At 41.6% G+C, this 21,502-nt stretch overlaps 1 protein-coding gene and 1 pseudogene across 20 annotated transcripts in view; one reads left to right on the plus strand and one right to left on the minus strand.

Annotated features, from left to right (window-relative positions):
• Positions 1 to 21,502, plus strand: part of AAK1 (AP2 associated kinase 1) — a 186,017-nt gene that overhangs the window by 28,746 nt on the left and 135,769 nt on the right. The window lies entirely within an intron of this gene.
• LOC100610566 (UDP-GalNAc:beta-1,3-N-acetylgalactosaminyltransferase 1-like) lies at positions 16,214 to 17,839 on the minus strand (annotated as a pseudogene).

The raw sequence follows: 21,502 nt of genomic DNA on the forward strand, positions 1-21,502 counted from the left end.
AATGGGCATGCAGTTTCCTTGGTAGACTATGTAAGTGAAAACCCTAGAAGGAAGGTTTTTGATGGTGCCCATGAGGAAAGAGGACAGCAACATGTTTTGTTTTTTTCCTCGTGGTTGGGGTCATATTAATTTCTTAGGGCCACAGTAACAAATGACCACAAACTGGGTGGCTTACACCAGTAGAGATTAATTAACCTTCTCACAGTTCTGGAGGCCAGAAGTGAGAAATCAATGTGTTGACAGGGCCGTGCTCCCTCAAAAGCTCCAGGGGAGAATCATTTCTTGCCTATTCTGGCTTCTCGTGGCTCCAGGCATTCCTTGGTTTGTGGCTCCATCACTCCAGTCCCTGTCTCAGTTTTTGCATGACCTTCTCCTCTTCTGTGTGTCTCTCCTCTGAGTGTCTCTTCTAAGGACACTTATCATTAGATTTAGGGTCTGCCAGCATAATCCAGGATGACCCCCATCTTGAGATCTTTCAATTAATTACACCTACAAAGACTCTTTTTCTATATAAGGTCACATTTACAGGTTTCTGGGCTTAGGACATGGACCTTTCTTTTGAGGGAACCATTATTCAACCTACCAGAGTGGTGAAGGAGACAGGGTGTTGGGAGCAAAGGTTTTTGTTTTCCTGGTTGGGAGAGAAGGAAACAAAATGCCATGGAGAGTGCCATGACTAAATCCCTCACCTGGGACCCTGCACTGTTGCTGCCACTCTCGGGAAACTTTCAGCTTGAAATGCCAGCTCCACAGGGCAGGACTGGAATGGCCTGACCAGGTCTGGCTTCATGAGAGAGAGTTTACTAGACTCCTCCTTCCAGCTGTTACACCTGTCCCTGTGTGACTCCATGTCTGCCTTCCTTCAATGAGCCCTTCCTCTTCCCTTTCTCCTTCCTTGCCTTTGTTTTCAGCCTGTTTTCTCACCAGTATTTTGTGTTTCTTTGGTATTTCTCTCTCATCATGGACAGTAAATGAAACAGAAGTAGGCATTTTAGTAATTTTAACCTTTATTAATGAATTCTTTGTTGCTTGTCTTCTGAGCTGACTCACCTGATAATGATGCTCAAAAGGAAAACCATTTCCTCTACTCACATTTCTGACACCAAATCTAAGTTTTTTCCACACTAACAATCAGTTATTTGACTTCCTAGACACCGTCTGGGTGTCCTACTATTCAAATTAATTCTGACACTATCTATTTGGAGTTAGCTTCAGATTTTACAGATTAAGGGCTCAAGACTGCCCCCCCATTTCAGATGCCAGTTGCAAGCCTCTGGTACCAGGTTAGCTACAAATTAGGGGTTCTCATTACCCCTTCCTCCTGTTTGATCATTTGCAACAGTGGCTCACACCACTCAGGGAAATACTTTATGTTTATCAGTTTATTGTAAAGGATACAAATGAACAACCAGGTAAGAGCTACCTAGGACAAGGGATGGGGAAGGGGCATGGAGCTTGCATGCCCTCTCTGGGCATGCCACCCTCCAGGTACCTCCACATACGGAGCTGTCTAGAAGCTCTTTAAACCCCTTTGTTTAGGGTTTTTATGGAGGCTTTATTACATAGGTATGGTTGATTAAATCACTGGCCCTTGTTGATTAGCTCTATCTCTAGCTCTTGCCCTCCTCAGAGGCTAGGGGTAAGACTTAAGGTTCTAACCTTCTAATCACATGGTTGAGTTCCCTGCCAACCAGCCCCCATCCAGAAGCTACCTAGGAAGCCCAGCCACTAGCCATTTCATTCACTTACAAAAAGACACTCTTTGCATTCTGGAGATTTCAAGGGTTTTAGACGCTTTTGTGTTAGGAAACAGGGACTAAGACCAAATATTAACAAAAGATGCTCCTATCACCCCTACCACTCAGGAAATTACTACAAGGGTTTTAGGTGCTCTGTGTCAGGAATCAGGGGCAAAGACCAAATATATATTTCTTTTTGCGTCATGTTGCTGTAGCTTGGAAGTGATTTCCCCTCTTCTTGGGGTCTTGATCATTGGCCCCATGATTTGGGGTGTGATTCTAGGAGCTGTTGGGATTGCACAAAGCCTGTGCCTTCAGATGCTTGCATCTCATCTTCCTTGACAAGATGCCTGTCTTAAAGTGGGCCATTGGACTGAGGGAGGTGATGGGCCTCATGAGACCTCGAATTACCCACTTACACTGAATTTTCCTGGTCTCCAGATCTAGAGCTTAGGCCATTTCACGTGGCTAAACTGCTTTGTTAAAATGCTGCTTTCCCCTAAGGACACTGATATGTCTAAAGGTCCAGAAGCCTAGTCAGCACTTCTCCAGGTAATACTTTAACTTTGACCAAAACATAAAGTTGACGTCATAGTAGAGTGGAGGACACAGAGCCTTTGAAGGCTTTGACTAACTGGGAGATTGTCATTGACTTGCTTTCTGTAAACTGGCTCATGTCTTCCATCTTGGTATGAATGTTCCAGTTTTTCATTTTCCAAGGATTGGCTTGCCTCCTTAGACAACATTGAGACTTCCTTGGTAAAACTTATACGGCACATGGTTTAGAGTTGAATGATGAAGGAGGCAAGGACCATAGAGAAGATGCTAGAAAGAACCTTTATCATAAAATATCAAACAATGTGAAAACATTCTTCCCTAGATAATGACTCCGAAATACAACTGTTGTCGTTTTCTGGTGAAACGTCTAGAGCCAGCTGTGCCGTTCTCATAGCATCTTCATAATAATAAGAGCTGACTTTTAGTGCTTATGTAGCAAGTGCCTGTTGGAATTATCTTATTTATCTCCACAGCCCTACTGTTACCTCATTTTACTTCCAAGAAAGTTTAAGCAACTTGCCACAAAGTTGTCTGCTAATAGGTAGAAGGACTGCTGACTCTAAACCCAAGCCCTTTTTTAAAAGTTGTGGTTACATACATAATATAACATTTACCATTTTAATCCTTTTTTAGTATACAGTTCTATGGCATTAAGTACATTCACATTATTTTTTTCTCTCTAACAGATGAAATACTTTAATCCATGTATTAATAAATCCCCAGTTGAATAACTTTTTTTTATTATACTTTAAGTTCTAGGGTACATGTGCACAACGTGCAGTACATTCACATTATTGTGTACTCATGACCACCATCCATCTCCAGAACTTTTTCATCGTCCCAACTGAAAGTCTATGCCCATTAAACACTAACTCCCTATTCCCTTTCTCCCCCCAGCCCCTGGCAGCCACCATTCTACTTTCTGTCCCTATGAATTTGCCTACTCTAGATACCTCATCTAAAATGGAATCATAGAGTGTTTTGCTTTTTGTGAGTGGCTTATTTCACTTAGTATAATGTCTTCAGAGTTCATCCATGTTATAGTATATGTCAACATGTTCTTCCCTTTTAAGGCTAAATAATATTCCATTGCATGTCTATACCACAGTTTCCTTATCCATTCATCTGTTGATGGATGGCTGGATTGCTTCTACCTTCTGGCTGTTGTGAGAAATGTTGCTGTGAACATGGGTATACGTATCTCTCTTCAAGACCCTGCATTCTGTTCTTTTGGGTATGTATTTGGGTTCTCCAGAGGGACAGAACCAATAAGGTGTATGTATATATAAAGGGAGTTTATTAGGGAGAATTGGCTCATAAAATTACAAGGCAAAGTCCCATGATAGGCCATCTGCAAGCTCGGGGAGAGAGAAGCCATTAGTGGCTCAGTCCAAGCCCGAAAGCCTCAAAACCAACTCTAAACCATGTGCTGTATAAGTTTTACCAAGGAAGTCTCAATGTTGTCTGACAGTGCAGCCCCCAGTCTGAGGCCGAAGGCCCAAAAGCCCCCAGGAAGTCACTGGTACGAGTCCCAAAGTCCAAAAGCAGAAGAATCCGGAAGTCTGGTGCCCAAGGGCAGGAGGAGAGGAAGCAAAGAGTCCTGCATGTGAAGAGAGAGAGAGCGAGAAGACTCTGCAGGCTATTTATCCCCCTTCTGCCTACTTTGTTCTAGCCGCGTTGGCAGCCAGTTGGATGGTGCCCACCCACATTGAGGGTGGGTCTCCCCCTCGTAGTCCACCAACTCAAATGTCAGTCTCCTCTGGCAACACCCTCATAGACACACCCAGAAACTGCCTCACCAGCCATCTAGGCATCCCTCAATCCAGTCAAATTGACACCTAATGTTAGCCATAACAGGTATATACCCAGAAATGGAATTGCTGGATCATAAGGTAGTTCAGTGCTCAGTTTTTTAAGGAATTGGCATACCATTTTCCACAGCAGCTGCACCATATTACATTCCCATCAGCAATCGATAAGGGTTCCAATTATTCCACATCCTCACCAAAACTTGTTATTTTCTGCTGTTTTTTCTTAGTAATAGCTATCCTAGTGGGTGTGAAATGATAATCACATTGTTGTTTGATTTACATTTCCCTAATGACTAATAATGTTGAGCATCTTCTCCTGTGCTTATTATTAGCTGTTTGTATATCTCATTTGTATATCTTCTTTGGAGAAATGTCTTTTAATAGTCCATTGTTCATTTTTCTAGTAGGGCTGTTATTGAATTTTAGGAATTTTTAATATTTTCTGGATGTTAACTTCTTATCAGATGTATGATTTATAAATACAGTATTTCCTTCCATTCCATGGATTGCCTTTCTACTCTTTTGCTAGTTGTCCTTTGATACTCAAAAGTGTTTAATTTTTGCTATGGTTCCATTTGCATATTTTTGCATTTGTTGCCTGTGCCTTTGGTATCATATCCAAGAAGTCATCGCTAAATTCAATGTCATGAAGATTTTCCCATATGTTTTCTTCTGAGGAATTTGTAGTTTTAGCTTTTTAGATGTTTGATCCAATTTGAGTTAATTTTTGTGTAGTCATGAGGTAAGAAGGGGTCCTCCTTTTTTTGCATGTGGGTATCCAGTTTTCCCAGTTCCATTTGTTGAAGAGGTTATCCTTTCCCCCTTGAATGGTCTTGGCACGCTTGCTGAAAAATCATTTGACCATATATGTGAGGGTTTATTTCTGGGATCTCTATTTTATTCTATTAGTCTCTATATCTGTCTTTATGCCAGTACCACACTGTTTTGATGACTGTAGTTTTGTAGTAAGTTTTTAAATCAGAAGGTATGTGACCTCCAATTTTTTTTTTTGAGACGGAGTCTCGCTCTGTCGCCCAGGCTGGAGTGCAGTGGTGTGATCTCGGCTCACTGCAAGCTCCGCCTCCCGGGTTCACGCCATTCTCTTGCCTCAGCCTCCCGAGTAGCTGGGACTACAGGTGCCCGCCACCACGCTCGGCTAATTTTTTGTATTTTTTAGTAGAGATGGGGTTTCACCATGTTAGTCAGGATGGTCTTGATCTCCTGACCTCGTGATCCACCCACCTCGGCCTCCTAAAGTGCTGGGATTACAGGCGTGAGCCACCGCACCTGGCCCAATTTTGTTATTTTTCTAATTTGTTTTGGTTATTCAGAGTCCCTTGAGATTTCGTGTGGGTTTAGGTTGGATTTTCTTATTTTTTATTTTTATTATTATTTTTTAGATGGAGTCTCACTGTGTCACCCAGGCTGGGGTGCAATGGCACAATCTCGGCTCACTGCAACCTCTGCCTTCCGGGTTCAAATGATTCTCCTGCCTCAGCCTCAGGCACCCACCACCGTGCCTGGCTAATTTTTGTATTTTTAGTAGAAACGGAGTTTTGCCATGTTGGCCAGGCTGGTCTCAAACTCCTGACCTCAGGTGATCCACCTGCCTCGGCCTTCCAAAATGCTGGGATTACAGGCCTGAGCCACCGTGCCTGGCCTGGATTTTTAATTTTATTGGTATTCTCTTTTTGTTTTGAGATAGGGTCTCACTCTGTCACCCAGGATGGAGTGTAGTGGCACAATCTTGGCTCACTGCAACCTCCCCCTCCTGGGTTTAGGTGATTCTCCCACCTCAGCCTCCCGAATAGCTGGGACTACAGGCACCCGCCACCATGCCCGGCTAATTTTTGTGTGTTTTGGTAGAGATGGGGTTTCACTATGTTGGCCAGGCTGGCCTTGAACTCCTGACCTCAAGTGATCCGCCTGCCTTGGCCTCCCAAAGTGCTGGGATTACAGGTATGAGCCACTGTGCCCAGCCTATTTTATTGGGATGGCATTGAACCTGTAGATTGCTTTGGATAGTATTGACATCCTAACAACAAGTCTTCCAATCCACATACACAAGATGTCTCCTTTTATGTGTGTCTTCTCTTATTTCTTTCAGCATTGTTTTATCATTTTCAGTGTACAAGTCTTTCATCTCCTTAGTTGAGTTTATTCTTGATTATTTTATTGTTTTTGATGCATTGTAAATGAAATGGATTTATTTCCCTTTCATATTATTCACTGTTAGTGTATAGAAATGTAACTGATTTTGTATCCTTCAACTTTGCTGAATTTATTATTTCTAAGAAGTTTTTTTGTTAAGCTTAAGCTTTTAATATGCCATGTTCTTTCTCTGTCCTGTGTTAAAATTAATCTCTACCTCATTTTTGTCTTCTGACATTTCTGAGTTCTTGGGGAATTTGTTTCGCTTTTCCAATTTGATTGTATAGTCTTCAATTTGCTGTTCCTTTCCTCTGTTACTATTTAAACCAGTATTCAAAGTTTTAATTTCCATTCAGTCTTTCCTATTTCAGAAATCCCTTTTTAAAAACCACTTACTTAAGTATCATAGTTACACTGACTCCTTAAATCTTATTCTGAACATAGTTTTACAGCCATCACCATAATCTCATGGGAGATGAATTCTTAGAGAGATAATTGTGAGTCTCTGTCTTCTTCATATTCAAATGAAGGAGCAAGGGGAAATTTTAGGTTGACTGAATTTACACTGGCTGCCCGTGCCAGACCCAGCCCTTCAGTGCCACTCCCTCTGCCAAGCTGTTGGCCTGGGCAAGGAGCTGGGTGGGTGAATGTCTGCTCAAGGCTCTGAGGAAAGCTGTTGGTTGCGCCTTGGCTTGTGTTGTAGGAGTTCTGTGCCTGCTGCCCTAGCCTTCTTTTGTGTCCTGCAGGTGCTGCCTGCATTTATTGCTGCCTGCATTTATTGCCAGGACACATTGCTTCTTAGAAAGCTAGCTGGGCCTTCTTTGGTCCTGCTCCATCTTGACTAAATCTAGCAGATATTCCTCAAAGTTCTAGGCAGGTTGGATGGCATCCTTCCTGGTTTCCAACTCAAATGCATGTTTTTCTCTATTTTTGTGTGCCTTTAGTTTATTTTAAAAGGACCTGGGGGCAGGAGACATGTGTTCCCCTGTTGCCATTGTACTCAGATGTCCTATAAGACAATTCTTTTGACCAACTCCACCTGATGAGATTATCAGGCTCTTCCCCTTCCCTGCTGTAGCACATATGTCTGTTCACAGCAAGCTGAGTGGTCATGGCTAATCTCTAGTCTGCCCACACCCTGGATGATCCAACCACTGGCCTGATTGATTGGGTTGGAGAAGAGAGAGTTTCTCTTGTATCATTACTCTTATGATTCAGGGAAAAATCAATTTAAAAAATTACTGAGTTAGAAATAGGTTGGCTTATTATAAGTATAATCTAGAAGGCTTTCATGATACTGTCCCACCTCTCGATGGCCATGTTTAATAGATTTTGTATCCTGGTAGCTAGCAGTAGTCATTACCTGTGTTTGATAAATTATTTTATTCCTGAGTACCATTTTGGGGGCTTGTGGGAGTCAGAGAGAGTAACCAAATACTCATGGGAAAGAAAAGTAGAAGAGATAAAGTGTTAACGCATCATCAGAAATCAAGGCAAAGTCTTTCCTGTTTCTTACAAGGCCATACGATGACCCCTCCTCTTACCTCTGCCTTACTGAGCCCATTTTCTGATATTCACCTGCTCCACTCTTCTTTTTAGTCCTTGAGTATGCCAGGTGTGCTCCTGCCCGTCCTTCCCTCTCCCTGGGGTTCTCTTCCTCCAAATAGCCCCATGCTCTGCCCACTCACCTCCTTCACAGTTTTGTTCATATGTCACCTTCTTGGGGAACCCTTCTCTGACCCTTAGTTTGAAATTCTTCACCCTCTTCCCCCACATAACACTCTCTGTCAAACCTTCTTGCTTTATTTTTCTCCACAGCGTTTATCACAATCTAACCCACTTTTTTTTTTTTTTTTTTTTGAGGCAAGACTGGAGTGCAATTGTGCGATCTCAGCTCCCTGCGACCTCTGCCTCTTGGGCTCAAGCCATCCTCCCACCTCAGCCTGCCAAGTAGCTGGGACTACAGGCATGCACCACCACGCCCGGCTAATTTCTGTATTTTTTGTAGAGATGGGGTTTTACCTGGTTGCCCAGGCTGGTCTTGAACTTGTGAGCTCAAGCAATCCTCCCGCTTAGGTCTCCCAAAGTGTTGGGATTATAGGCGTGGGCTACCACACCTAGCCTCTAACCTACTTTTTAATGTATGTATTTATTTTATGGCCTGTCTCCCTGCTTGAGTGCAAGCTCCATGAGGGCAGATATTTGTGTCAGTTTTGTTTACTGCTGTATCTCCAATACCTAGAGAGGTGCTTGTCATGCAGTAGTCACTTTGTAAGCATTTATTGAGTGATCAATGATTGGTGGCTTCTAGTGTCATTCAGCGGCAGCAGGATGATGTATGTCTGTTCTAGATCACTGAGTCTTAAAATGTTTTCAAGTGACCTACAGATTTTTATCATTCATTCATTCATTCAAGAAGTTGCTGTGTGTATCCTCAGTGAATCAGACATTGAGGTACTAGCCTGGAAGTCTCATCAGGGGATATTTATCTTTGTATCTCCAGCACTAAGTGCAGCAAGTGCCAGGTAGTACAAGAGAAGGATTTGTGAAAGTCTGTGGGATCAAACTGCTGAGGTCTTGTGAAGACAAAAGTGAATAATTCACATCCTTGTGTTCAATTGGATCGTGGTCAAGTGGGGAAGACATGGACACACAATAATCTTGTGACTTGAGTGCTATAAGAGAGGGATTACAGAGATGAGAAAAAACAGTTGCTTGGGGATGGTAGAAATCAGGAAGCAGCTTTTTGTAAATATGATATTTATGCTGAACCTTAAAGATGGTTCTTCTGAGTGAACAAGCAGGGAGAGAAGGTTAGACATAGGAACAACATGAGCAAAGATACAAAGGCAGGAAAGTGCAAAGCGTGTTCCTAGGACAGTGAATTGTCCTGTGTAGCTGGAATAGTGAGTTCATGGGGGTGGAGGGGAGGAATGGGCTGAACAGTAGCTCTAGATCACATCCTGAAGGCCTTGAATGCCACAGATGAGGTCTGTGAACCTTCTTCTGTAGGCAGTGGGACACTGTTAAAAGTGTCCATAGAAGAGATGGAAAACACATTAGTGGTTACCAGGAATTAGGGGCAGTGTGGGGGCAGGGGGAAGGTAGGAGCGGAGGATGACTATAAAGAGGCAGCATAAGGGATCTTTTTGGTGATGGAACAGTTCTGTATCCTGACTGTGGTTGTGGTTACACACATCTACACATTATAAATTTACATACAACTACACATACATATGAGTGCATGTAAAACTGGTGTAAAACATCCTCAGCATGTTTTTTAAGTCTCTGCCTCAGCCTGGAGTGAATAAGGTCTGTGGATTGTGCCAATGTCAGTTTCCTGGTTTTGACGTTGTACCATAGTTACGTCAGATGTCACCATTGGGGGAAACTGGATGAAGGGTACATGGATCTCCTCTGCACTATTTTCGCAACTTCCTGTGAATCTATACTTAATTCAAAATAAAAAGTTAGAAAAAATGCATAAGAAGGAAAAGGCAGAGCAAGGAGAATGGTTAGGGTTTCCACTAGTTTACCATGATTTCATTGTGAAATGCTATGTTCGGATACCATGTAAGATGCTTGGGAAGCATCTTTTTCAGAAGTTACAAAACACAGTGTCTACCCTTGAGAAATTTGTTGTTGAATGGAGGAAACAGGTTTTAAGTAGTGATCATTCTGTGTGCTGGCTTTTAGTAGTAAAGGTAGGTACACAGCAAGGTGAGAGCAAGGAAAAAGGGGACAAACTGCTGGGGTAGGGAGGGCTTCGTAGTGACACAAGGACTGGGCTGACTCCAGGGAAGAGTGGGAGTTTGTGTGGCACATGCTGGGGCTCTGTAAAAGCCCGGGTGAGACATAAGGCTGAAATTAGTGCTAGGAGGAATTGAGAGTAGGGAATGGATTCAAGAGCATTTTGGAGAAGCATTGATGCAAATTGTTGAAGTACTATGTGTTCAGACAGAGGGAAGAGTCTGAGGTGACTTAAGTTTTCAGCTTGACTGAAAGCATGGTGGCTCCATTAGCCAAAATTTAGAGTCTAGAAGGAGAAAGGTTTTGGCTAGGGTATGTTTAATGTGAGGTATCTGAGGGACTCCATGCAGAGAGGCTGGGGTGCAGTTGGGGTGTGGCACCCGGGAGAAGCAGTGCCAGAGCTAGAGACGTATTGGACCCTAAGGTGCAGCCCCACTGGACCGCTTGCCACTTCCCCAGTCATCCTCAGCATGTTTTTAAAGTCTCTGCCTCAGCCTGGAGTGTCCCTCTGTTCCTTCTCCATCCTGTGAAATCCCACCCCTGTGTCAGCTCGCATGTTCCTTCAGTGTCTACTTCAGAATAGAGGTGATGACTTTAAACCTTGCGAGCTTGTGGATTTTGTCCACTGATACTATGGTGGGGCAAGAAGATAAGAGGGTGAGTTAGCAATGAGCATTTGGAGGTGTCGTGCCCTAGAGGAGGAGAGAAACAGTTGGAGAGGAGAAGAAGCATGAAAGCAATGAGGCCACATGGAAGCTTGGCTGCTCAGCCTCTGCAGAGCTGCCCACCCAGAATTAGACATGACCAGGAGAAGAAATAGGCAGTGAGCTAAATCGTAGAAGTTCGTGACAACACGAAAGATAAGCATTCACTCTACGTCACCCCAGAGCTCCACCTCCTGTGTAAAGCTGCCTGACATTGAATGGTGTCTGGCCAGCCTGATTAATTTTTAATATTTGATTCTCTGGTGAGGTGGCTAGGCACTGAGGTGCATCAAAGGCAGCTTTTGTTTCTATGAAGTTGGTCAAAATAACACTGGAGAGTCAGGTTACTGCAACCTTGAGCTCTGGTTGTTCTGAAGGGATGAGATCAGACTCTCTAACTAACCTAGTTTCAGAAGGATCTTTGCCTTTTGCAAGGAAAGTTATTTGGAACTGGAAGTGGGTATGCTTCCTCTTGGATTCTATATCTCTTATTATCGGAAAATGCCTCATTTTTCAGCCACAGATAGAAAACACCATCAGTGCATCAGGTTTCCAATTCTGTCCATGACTCAAATGATGTCTGAGTTCTGAAAACCTGCTGCCAACTCCTGAAACACCAGAGAATTTAAACACAAATGTTCTCTAAATAATATGCTCCTTACGCTGTGTAGCCTGCAAAGCAGATGATGATGATGATGATGATGATTTTAATTCTGCACAGTATCTCCTTAATTCTCTAATTTCCCCATCTTTTAAATTGTATACCTAAATGTTCTCTCTTAAAATTTTTTATTTTTTACCCTCTTATCTTTCTACACAGAGCCCTTCATAGCTGAGGATGGATAGTATCTGAGTGGTGAGAACCTACATGTGAGGAGAGCTGCTCTGAAGTGACTCACATGTGGATTTGCGACCTTCTGCAGTGATGGCTGGTTAGGCAGGAGGGGGAAGATCATGGAAAGGGAGGCGATAGTGTGACTCCATTTTATCAGTGGTATGCTTTGTGAGAGCCCACAAGCTAACAGAGGAATTGCCTTTTATTCTCAGAATAGGGTTCTCTCTCTCTCTCCTCTGTTTCTTGCTTGCTGGCTCGTGATCTACCGACTTGTAAAGATGCTTTCACAAGCTTGAAAGACTCCACAGTGTCATGGACTGTGAGGAAACTCTATTCTACCCACTTTTGCCTTACTTGGAAATTTTTACAATAATCATGGTTACTTTTATAATCAGAAAAGTTACAAACAGTCCCAATGGAAAAATAAACATTTAAAAATCAGGAAAAGATGTACAAATGTTGAAAATACCTCTTTATTGAATTTCTAAGTCTTTATCTTTTTTGACTTCCATAACTGATAAATTATTTTAATGAATTTCTTGATATTTGTCCGTCCCTCCATCCATTCATCCTTACTTTTTTGAACCAACTTGATTTTGCCATGGTGTCTTATTCTTTTAATGTACTGCCTGATTCAATTTACTAGTAATTTGTAAATGGGATAATACATAGTTTTCTTTTCACCTGTACTGAATGCCAGAGTTTTGGTATTAGGGCTGTACTTAACTTGCTCCATAAAATAAATGAGGAAGTGTTTCATATTTTTCTGTTGCTTTTTAAAAATTTGAAATAATAAATACCATCTTTTTTTAGTGAGCTTAGTTTGTGTGAGGCACAATGATTGGAACCCAGATCTGCACAGCTCTGAAGTCTTTGCTCATCCTGTTTGTCACTGCAGTATCAAAGGAGGAAGGCCAGCCTTGGAACCCTGAGTCTCTGTGGTCAGGAGCGCCTCAGGGGGCTGGACTTTTCACTCATCTTGTCCTTTTCTTTTCTTAATTAAAAATTTTATTTTGAAATAATTTCAGTTACATAAACAGTAGAAAAATGATACACAAGATTCACATATACTCTTCACCCAGATTCACCGATGGTTAATATTTTGCTACATTTGTTTTATCATATTTTTCTGAGTTACTTGAAAGTCAGCCACATAATATATAATATCCCTTTATAATTATATACAGTATATAATATAAACATTTTAGTGTATATTTCATTAAAAAAACAAACTAAACAAATAAAAAACAAAGTATAGATGTCACAATCAGGATATTAACTTCGATATAAACTGTTATCATCTAATCTGTTTATTCAGATTTTACTAATTGTCCCAGTTGTGCCCGTTGTAGCAAAAGAAAAACATTTTCCTTCGGTTCAGGATTTAATCTGGGATCAAACATTGTGCTTAGTTGTCATGTCTTTTAAATCTCTTTTAATCTGGAACAGCTCCTTAATCTTACATTGTCTTTCATGACCTTGACATTTTTAGTGTACAGGCCAGTTCTACTTTATAGGATGTTCCTTAATTTGAGTGATTTTGATGTTCCCGCTGCTTAGATTTAAGGTATGTGTTTTTGACTGGGATACTGCAATGGTGTGTCTTTCTAGGTGCATCATAACAAGAGGTCCTGATGCCTACTTGTCCCATCACTGATAACCAACCTAAATCATCTAGTTAACTGGTATCTGCCAGGCTTCTCCACTGTTAAGTTACTATTTTTCACTTTGTAATTAGTAAGTATTTTGTAGGGTGATACTTTGTATATAAATCCTCTTCCTTATCAAACTTTCATTTACTAATGCTAGTGTCCATCCTTCTGAAGCAACAAAGTGAGACATGCAAAGTGAATAGACTCTACCCCTTGGAGCTAAAATGAAGCCAAGAGAAAGTGAACCATTCAGTCCGTTTAGGCAGATAAGCCAATTTTTTTTTTTTTTTAACTCACTACCTATGGTCTTTGGGTTTTGTCTTTGCAAAGGTTAATTGAAATCTAGTCATACTCTTGAGAATAGTGATTGGCTGTAGCTTGTAACCTTTGGGTTCCTATTTTGGTCACCCAGGGCTCAAGATGGGTCCACCTAGTTTATTCTGGTCATAAGTGCCCCTTGGGGCTTTGGCCGATGGCTCTGTTCTATCTTTGGCTCTTTGATCCTTTGTCTTTGCCTCTAAGATGCTGTCAGTTGGAGTCCCAATAAACTGCCTCTGTGCTGAATCACCTATAAACAAGCATTGCTTCTGGCTACAGACTCATCTTATCAGACAACTCTCTACTGAGCCCAGTTACACAGCCTATGCTATCTATGCTAAGGCTGCAGTTGTATGAGTCACACAAGTAGTTTTTAGTATGTCAGAGAGTCCAGAACTGTGTGTCATATGAAGAAATATTAAAAACACCCAGTGGTATACTTGGGCACACTTTAGCTATTGCAGGTTCTGTTCCAGACCACTGCAATAAAGCAAATATCACAGTAAAGGGAGTCACACAAATTTTTTGGTTTCCCAGTGCATATAAAAGTTAGTTTACACTATACTATAGTCTACTAAGTGTTTTAAGCCTACTAAGTGTTAAGTCTAAAAAATGTACATACCTGAATTTAAACATATTGTATTGCTAAATAGGCTAACAATCATCTGAGCCTTCAGTGAGTCATAATCTTTTTGCTGGTGGAGGGTCTTGCCTTGATGTTGATAACTGCTGACTGACCAGGGTGGTGGTTGCTGAAAGTTGGGGTGACTGTGACAGTTTCTTAAAATAAGACAACAATGAAGTTTTCCACATCCATTAACTCTTCCTTTCATGAAGAAGAGGAAGAGTTGTCTGGAGTATTTGATCCTGTTTGATAGCATTTTACCCACAGTAGCTTCTTTAAAATTGGAGTCATCCCTCCCAAACTCTGCTGCTGCTTTATCAGCTAAGTTGATGTAATTCTAAATCCTTTGTTGTCATTTCAACAATGTTCACAGCATCTTCACCGGGAGGAGATTCATCTCAAGAAACCACTTTTTTTGCCCATCCGTAAGAAGCCACTTCCATCCGTTCAAGTTTGATCATGAGATTGCGACAATTCAGTCACATCTTCAGGCTCCACTTCTAATTCTAGTTCTCTTGCTATTTTCACCACATCTGTAGTTGTTGTTACTTTCTCTGCTGAAGGCTTGAATCCCCAAAGTCATCCATGAGAGTTGGAATCTGCTTCTTCCAAACTCCTATTAATGTTGGTATTTTGACTTCTTCTCATGAATCACGATTTTTTTTTCCTTTTTCCTTTTTTCCTCTTTATTCACAAACTGATTGTTAGTGCAAAAAAAAAAAAAAAAAAAAAAAACTGAGACAGATTAAGAATGCAACTTGGATCTTCAGTCTTCTCTTTTCAACTCAATCCTGGAATATTCATAATATTCTAGCCATCGGGTTCTCTCCTTTCTTTTTTGTCTTCAAAGTCCTTTCCAAAAGGAAACATACTGCTTGGCATTCTATATTATTCCTAATTTCCAGGTGGAAAAATGAGACAGTGACATCTAAAAACATTGGAGAGGCTGGACACAGTGGCTCATGCCTGTAATTCTAGCACTTTGGGAGGCCAAGGAAGGAGGATCCCTTGAGCCCAGGAGTTCAAGACCAGCCTGGACAACATAGTGAGACTCTGTCTCTACAAAAAAAAAAAAAAAAAATTAGCTGGATATGGTGGCATACACTTGTAGTTCCAACTATTCAGGAGGCTGAGGTGAGAGGACTGATTGCACCCGGGAGGTCAAGGCTGCAGTGAGCCGTGATCATACCACTGCACTCCAGCCTCAGTGACAGAGTGAGACCCCGTTTCAAAACAACAACAACAAACACACACACACATTGCAGACTGTATTTTTAAAAACAAGGCAATAATTCAGGCTTGTCTTGCTTTAATTCTCTCTATATTACCACAGTAAAATGTTTAACGAAGTCCAAGAGATTACTGATACACAATAACAACCTAAGACTTTACATTAATGGAGCTATCTAACCTAATCAGTGAAATAACTAGAAAAGCATCAAATGTAAAGAGTGATTTGCTATTCTATTTATATAGTATTGAAACTGTCATAACATTTACAGACCCAGAAAGTCTGAGGTAATATCGAATAATAATTGATAACTGAAATACTGCAACATCGTGAAGGATCTTCTAAATGACCAAAAACAGATGAAATTTTGTTTGGTATAATTTCAGTGAAGTGTTTTTTTTTTTTTTTTTTTTTACACAGAACTATATATATTTTTAAATTAGTAATCCACATAAGTTATACACAAAATTAAGTGACTAGATTGTTCAGTAAAACTCTACATTGCTTTCTTATTATGGACTAATGAGCTTATAATTCACTGTCACTTTTAAGAAATTCTAGTCTATAGACATGTTCGAATTGTTTGGTCTTATTAGTTTCAGTAGCAAAAACCACCACTTCTTTTATATTTAATTCTTTTGAATATCATCTTTAAAGAGCCTGACTTGAATTTTGTCAAAATAAATCACACCTTAACCCTCCAGTTTCTAGTCTGTGGGTTCTTCATGAGTTTCAGTTCAGTGTAAGCTAGCACACGGACCTCCCCATGAATTTTCTACAACTTTAACACTTTCCACAAAGTGTCATGTCCTTCTCTAGGCTTTTGGTAGAATGTGAAGTTAATAATGGCATGTGATGTTCCTTAGCATAATCTATCAAAAAGTAATGATCTCCTTGTAAAAAAAGCCATGGGCTGCAATCACACATCTGAGTTGACAGACATCCACATCAACTCTTCATAAAAAGAAAAGGGGTGAGACATTAGCGGCTCATACCTATAATCCCAGCACTTTGGGAGGCTGAGGCAAGTGGATCGCTTGAGCTCAGGAGTTTGAGACCAGCCTGGGCAACATAGCAGGACCCTGGTCTTTACAAAAAATAAAAAAATTATCTGGGTGTGGTGTTGTGCACCTGTAGTCCCAGCTGCTCAGGAGGCTGAGGTGGGAGGATCACTTGAACCCAGGAGGCAAACGTTGCAGTGAGCTGAAATCACACCACTGCACTCCAGCCTGGGCACTAGAGTGAGAACCTGTCTTCAAAAAAAAGAAAAAAAAAAAAAAAGAAAAAGAAAAGGTTTGTGTCTTCTGGAGTATAAACATCCACTTTTAAGAAATTCAAACAGATCCCAACATAAACGTCTTCAAACTTAATGGGTTTTACATGACTCATCATTTATAGATCCTTGGCACCAACCTCTGGACATTTTATAACCCAACACACTGCAGTATGGAGGGAACACCATGAAAGGATACTTCTGGTATAAAATATGGGGTTTTTGGTGAAATCCTCTGTAGGAATAATTGTTACTCAGAGGATAACCTGTGAAAAACTTCTCTGGTTTCAGTTTAAAAGATACTTTACTAAATTTCAAATATCGATGGAAACATCAGTGTCTGTATTCATGATGTACTTGGCATTGGGGCAAAACTCAGTTACCCACCTGAATGCCATAATGGTTTTCAAGGTCATGTTATTATATGTATCCAAAACATGTGGTTGCATTATGTCACCATAAAGAAGGTGTTCACCCTCTAAGCACAGTGCTAACATTTTGTCTTCCCTTTCAGACATAACGTAAGAATCTCTTATCTCCACCAACACTTTTTTTTCATCTCAAGTAACTCCAATGGCCTGTCTGGCTTTCATATTTGAGGGATGGGAAGTTACTGGGATGATGAGAAATGGTTGGTTAGTTGGTTGATTTTGAGACCCGATCTTACTCTGTCTCCAGGCTGGAGTACAGTGTGGCATGATCATGGCTCACTGCAGCCTTGACCTTCTGGGCTCAAGCGATCCTCCCAGCTAGTAGCTGGGACTAGTGGTGCATGCCACCATGCCTGGCTGTTTAAAAAAAAATTTTTTTTTTTTGGTAGAGATGGAGTCTCCCTCTGTTGCCCAGACTGGTCTCGAACTCCTGAGCTCAAGTGATCCTCCTGCCTTAGCTTCCCAAAGTATTGGGATTACAGGCATGAGCCATTGCACTGGGTCCAGAAATGGGTTTTGATGAGAGCAGTTTGAATGCTCTCAAAATGCAAAGTGAAGGTATTGTCTGTAAATTGTCTCATACTCCAGAAGCACATCCAGTTTACATGTTCTGTCACATTGTAGTGGGGAAGGCTGAGGTAGCACATCACGAGGAAACTCTGGAGCGATAGCAACAGGAGACCCCATGTGAGGGATCCTAGTGACATCCTACTTGGAAGGGCTGTCCAGGGAGCTGGGGCTGTCCAGAGAGCCGGAGCCATCCGTAGCAGCTCAGAAGCATGCGAGCTGCAGGTTCTTCCTCTTGATTAATTTCTTGTCAATGAAATACTTTCAGTTTCACCAGTTGAACATTTAGCTGTATGTAGTTTTCAAAAATAATGCCACCAAAAAAAAGAGAATCTCAGATTGGCTTGAAATTCTGCCATAAATGCCTTATAAAACACACACCTGTAGAATTTCAGATGAGATTAAAGCACTAGCTAAAATTTTTTGTTGTTTTCTGTGTTCCATGCTTTAAGTAAAACACTCAGATTTGCTGTGAACACTATGAACACAGAAAAAAAAAAGACACAATTTGGTCATACTTCCCTTCGTAGTAGCTTTTCCCAACAAAACAGCCACCTCCTAAACACAGGCACTGGTAACACCCTCACCTTCTACTCCCCCACCACCATGGCAAAAACCCCCAGCCACTCCTGGGGGCGATAGAAGGCAGAGAGTGCACCCTGGGACAAGGCAAGGTGGCCAACATGCAGCTTCAGCCTGGGCTCACCACCACATACCCCAGCATTCTTCTGCATCGCCCACAGCTCCACCAGGCTCCTTCTCCAGCACTCACCTGAGCAGGGAACTGCTAGTCACAGAGGCCCACTGCCTGAGGTTTGGTGGCTCAGCTCCTGCCATGCTCCAGAAAAGCATGAATGGTCTTAGCAATATCTAAGATGGTGAGTCCTTTCCAGAAGGTTTTAAATTTACTTTGCCCAGGTCCATCAGAGGAGCCTCTATCTGTGGCAGCTATTGCCTTATGAAATGTATTTCTTAAATAATAATACTTGAAAGTCAAAATTCCCCGGGCATGGTGGCCCACACCTGTAATTCCAGCACTTTGGGAGGTGAAGGCAGGTGGATCACCTAAGGTCAGGAGTTCAAGACCAGCCTGGCCAACATGGCAAAACCCTGTCTCTAGTAAAAATACAAAAATTAGCTGGGCGTGGTGGCAGGTGCCTGTAATCCTAGCTACTGGGGAGGCTGAGGTGGGGAGAATTGCTTGAACCTGGGAGGCCAAGGTCTCAGTGAGCCAAGATGGCGCCACTGCACTCGAGCCTGGGCAACAGAGTGAGACTTTGTCTCAAAAAAAAAAAAAAAAAAAGAAAGAAAGTCAAAATTACTCCTTGATCCATGAGCTACAGAATGTATGTTGTGTTAGCAGGCATGAAAACATTAATCTCCTTGTGCCTCTCCGTCAGAGCTCTTGGATGACTAGGTGCATTGTCAAGGAGCAGTAATATTTTGCAACGAATTTTGTTTTTCCTGAGTAGTAAGTCTGCAGTGGGCTTAAATTATTCAGTTAACCATCCTGTAAACAGATGTGCTGTCATCCAGGCCTTGTTCCATTTATAGAGCACAGGCAGAATAGACTTAGCATAACTCTTAAGTGCCCTAGGATTTTCAGTCTGGCCAATGAGCATTGGCTTTAACCTAAAGTCACCAGGTGCATTAGTTCCTAACAGGACCATCAGCCTGACCTTCACAGGTTTGAAGCCAGGCACTGACTTCTCCTCTCTAGCTATGAAAGTCTTAGATGGCATCTTCTTCCAGTATAAGGCTTTTCATCTCCATTGAGAATCTGTTGTTTAGTGAAGCCACCTTCATCAATGGTCTTATCTAGATCTTATGGATAACTTGCTACAACTACATCAGCACTTGCTGCCTCACCTTGCACTTTTATGTAATAGAGATGACTTCTTGTCTTAAACCTCATGAACCAACCTCTGCTGGCTTCAAACTTCTTCTGGAGCTTTCTTACCTCACCAGCCTTCATAGAATTGAGGAGAGTTAGTGGTGCCTAGCTCTAGATTAGACTTTGGCGTAAGGGAATGTTTTGGCAGGTTTGTTCTTATATCCAGCACACTAAAACTTTATCCATATCATTCATGTAGCACTTCAAATTTCCTTCAAGAGGCTGGGTGCAGTGGCTCACGCCTGTAATCCCAACACTTTGGGAGGCCGAGGTGGACGGATCACTTGAGGTCATGAGTTCGAGACCAGCCTAGCCAACTTGGTGAAACCCCGTCTCTGCTAAAAATACAAAAACAACTAGCCAGGTGTGGTGGTGTGTGCCTGTAATCCCAGCTACTCAGGAGGCTGAGGCAGGAGAATCGCTTGAACCTGGGAAGCAGAGGTTGCAGTGAGCCAAGATCACACCACTGCACTCCAGCCTGGGCAACAGAGTGAAACTCCATCTCAAAAACAAACAAAACAAAACAAAAAAGAAACAAAATCCTAGCTTTTTCCATGCTGATAGCGCTCACGCAAACATGGTGAACGTTCCTAAAACCCGCTGGACTTGTGTCAGAAGTGTGGCAAGCACCAACCCCACAAAGTGACACAGTAAAAAGGGCAAGGATTCTCTGTATGCCCAGGGAAAGTGGCGTTATGACAGGAAGCAGAGTGGCTGTAGTGGGCAAACTAAGCCGATTTTCTGGAAAAAGGCTAAAACTACAAAGAAGATTGTGCTAAGGCTTGAGTGCGTTGAGCCCAACTGCAGGTCCAAGAGAATGCTGGCTGTTAAAAGAGGCAAGCATTCTGAACTGGGAGGAGATAAGAAGAGAAAGGGCTAAGTGATCCAATTCTAAGTGTTACCTTTTCTTTTATTATGAAGACAATAAAACCTTGAGTTTATATTCACTTAAAAAAAATTCCTTCAAGAACATTTTCTTTGCATTCACAACCTGGCTAACTGTTTGGTACAAGAGGCCTCACTTTCGGCCCGTGGTAATTAGACATAGTAGTGTTCTATTTCTTCAGTAGCCACATTCCTGGCAGTAGTAACCATGAAAACATGGCTCTCTGCTATGGTATTACCACACACCTCTGTCATGTGGTTAAGTATAAAGCACTGAATTGTAAATCATTTATTTTGAAATTCATTCATATAAAAAGTTCAAAGTTATCCTCACGATAACATGACTGTCCTTCAAATTTTGATAAGTTTTCTTGAGTTGCAAAGAATGATGTGGAGGTACAGCTCTTACCCTAAGGGGCTACACACGATCCACAGGATCCTCCTACTTGAACTAGAGCCCTTATGTGGGTGCCAGATGTCCATGGGCATATGTCTTATTTTTGAATGTCTTTGGATATATGTGTTATGGTGGAGACAGTTGAACAATTGTGCTAAAACCTAGCTTTGAATTTAGAGATATACCACTACCTCCCCTCCCCTTCCCAAAGAAAAATCTGGGGGCAGTAGAAATTGCTCATAAAAGCGGATTCCAACTGGTACCTTAGGAGAGACCCTGTCCCCTCCCTCAGTCTTTTTATTCTTTCTCGTTTTTATTAATGAGTTCTTATACTTTTGATTTACTGTTGAATTAAAAGCAATACATTAAAATGGAGAAGGACACCAACCTGACAGTAGAGAACAATGGCAAGAGCCGCTAAGGTCAAAGACAGAAATGTTAAAGCTGGCAGAGGAGTTAAAAGGATTACAGTCTGGAGCTACCTAATGAGTGAGGGAAGTAGCATTGTACACTCTAGTAGCCTCTGAGGCATCCCAGCATTGAGCGAGAAACAGGTAATAAATGTTTGTGATGATTTCTCCAGTTAACTAGAAAAGGTGGAATTTTATCCAGTATACAGTTTGGAGCACTGAGATGTAAATAGTAGCTTATCTTGACAACTTTTACTGCAACTAATTCACA

This window comes from Pan troglodytes, chromosome 12 (genome assembly GCF_028858775.2).
Source record: "Pan troglodytes isolate AG18354 chromosome 12, NHGRI_mPanTro3-v2.0_pri, whole genome shotgun sequence".
NCBI lineage: Eukaryota > Metazoa > Chordata > Mammalia > Primates > Hominidae > Pan > Pan troglodytes.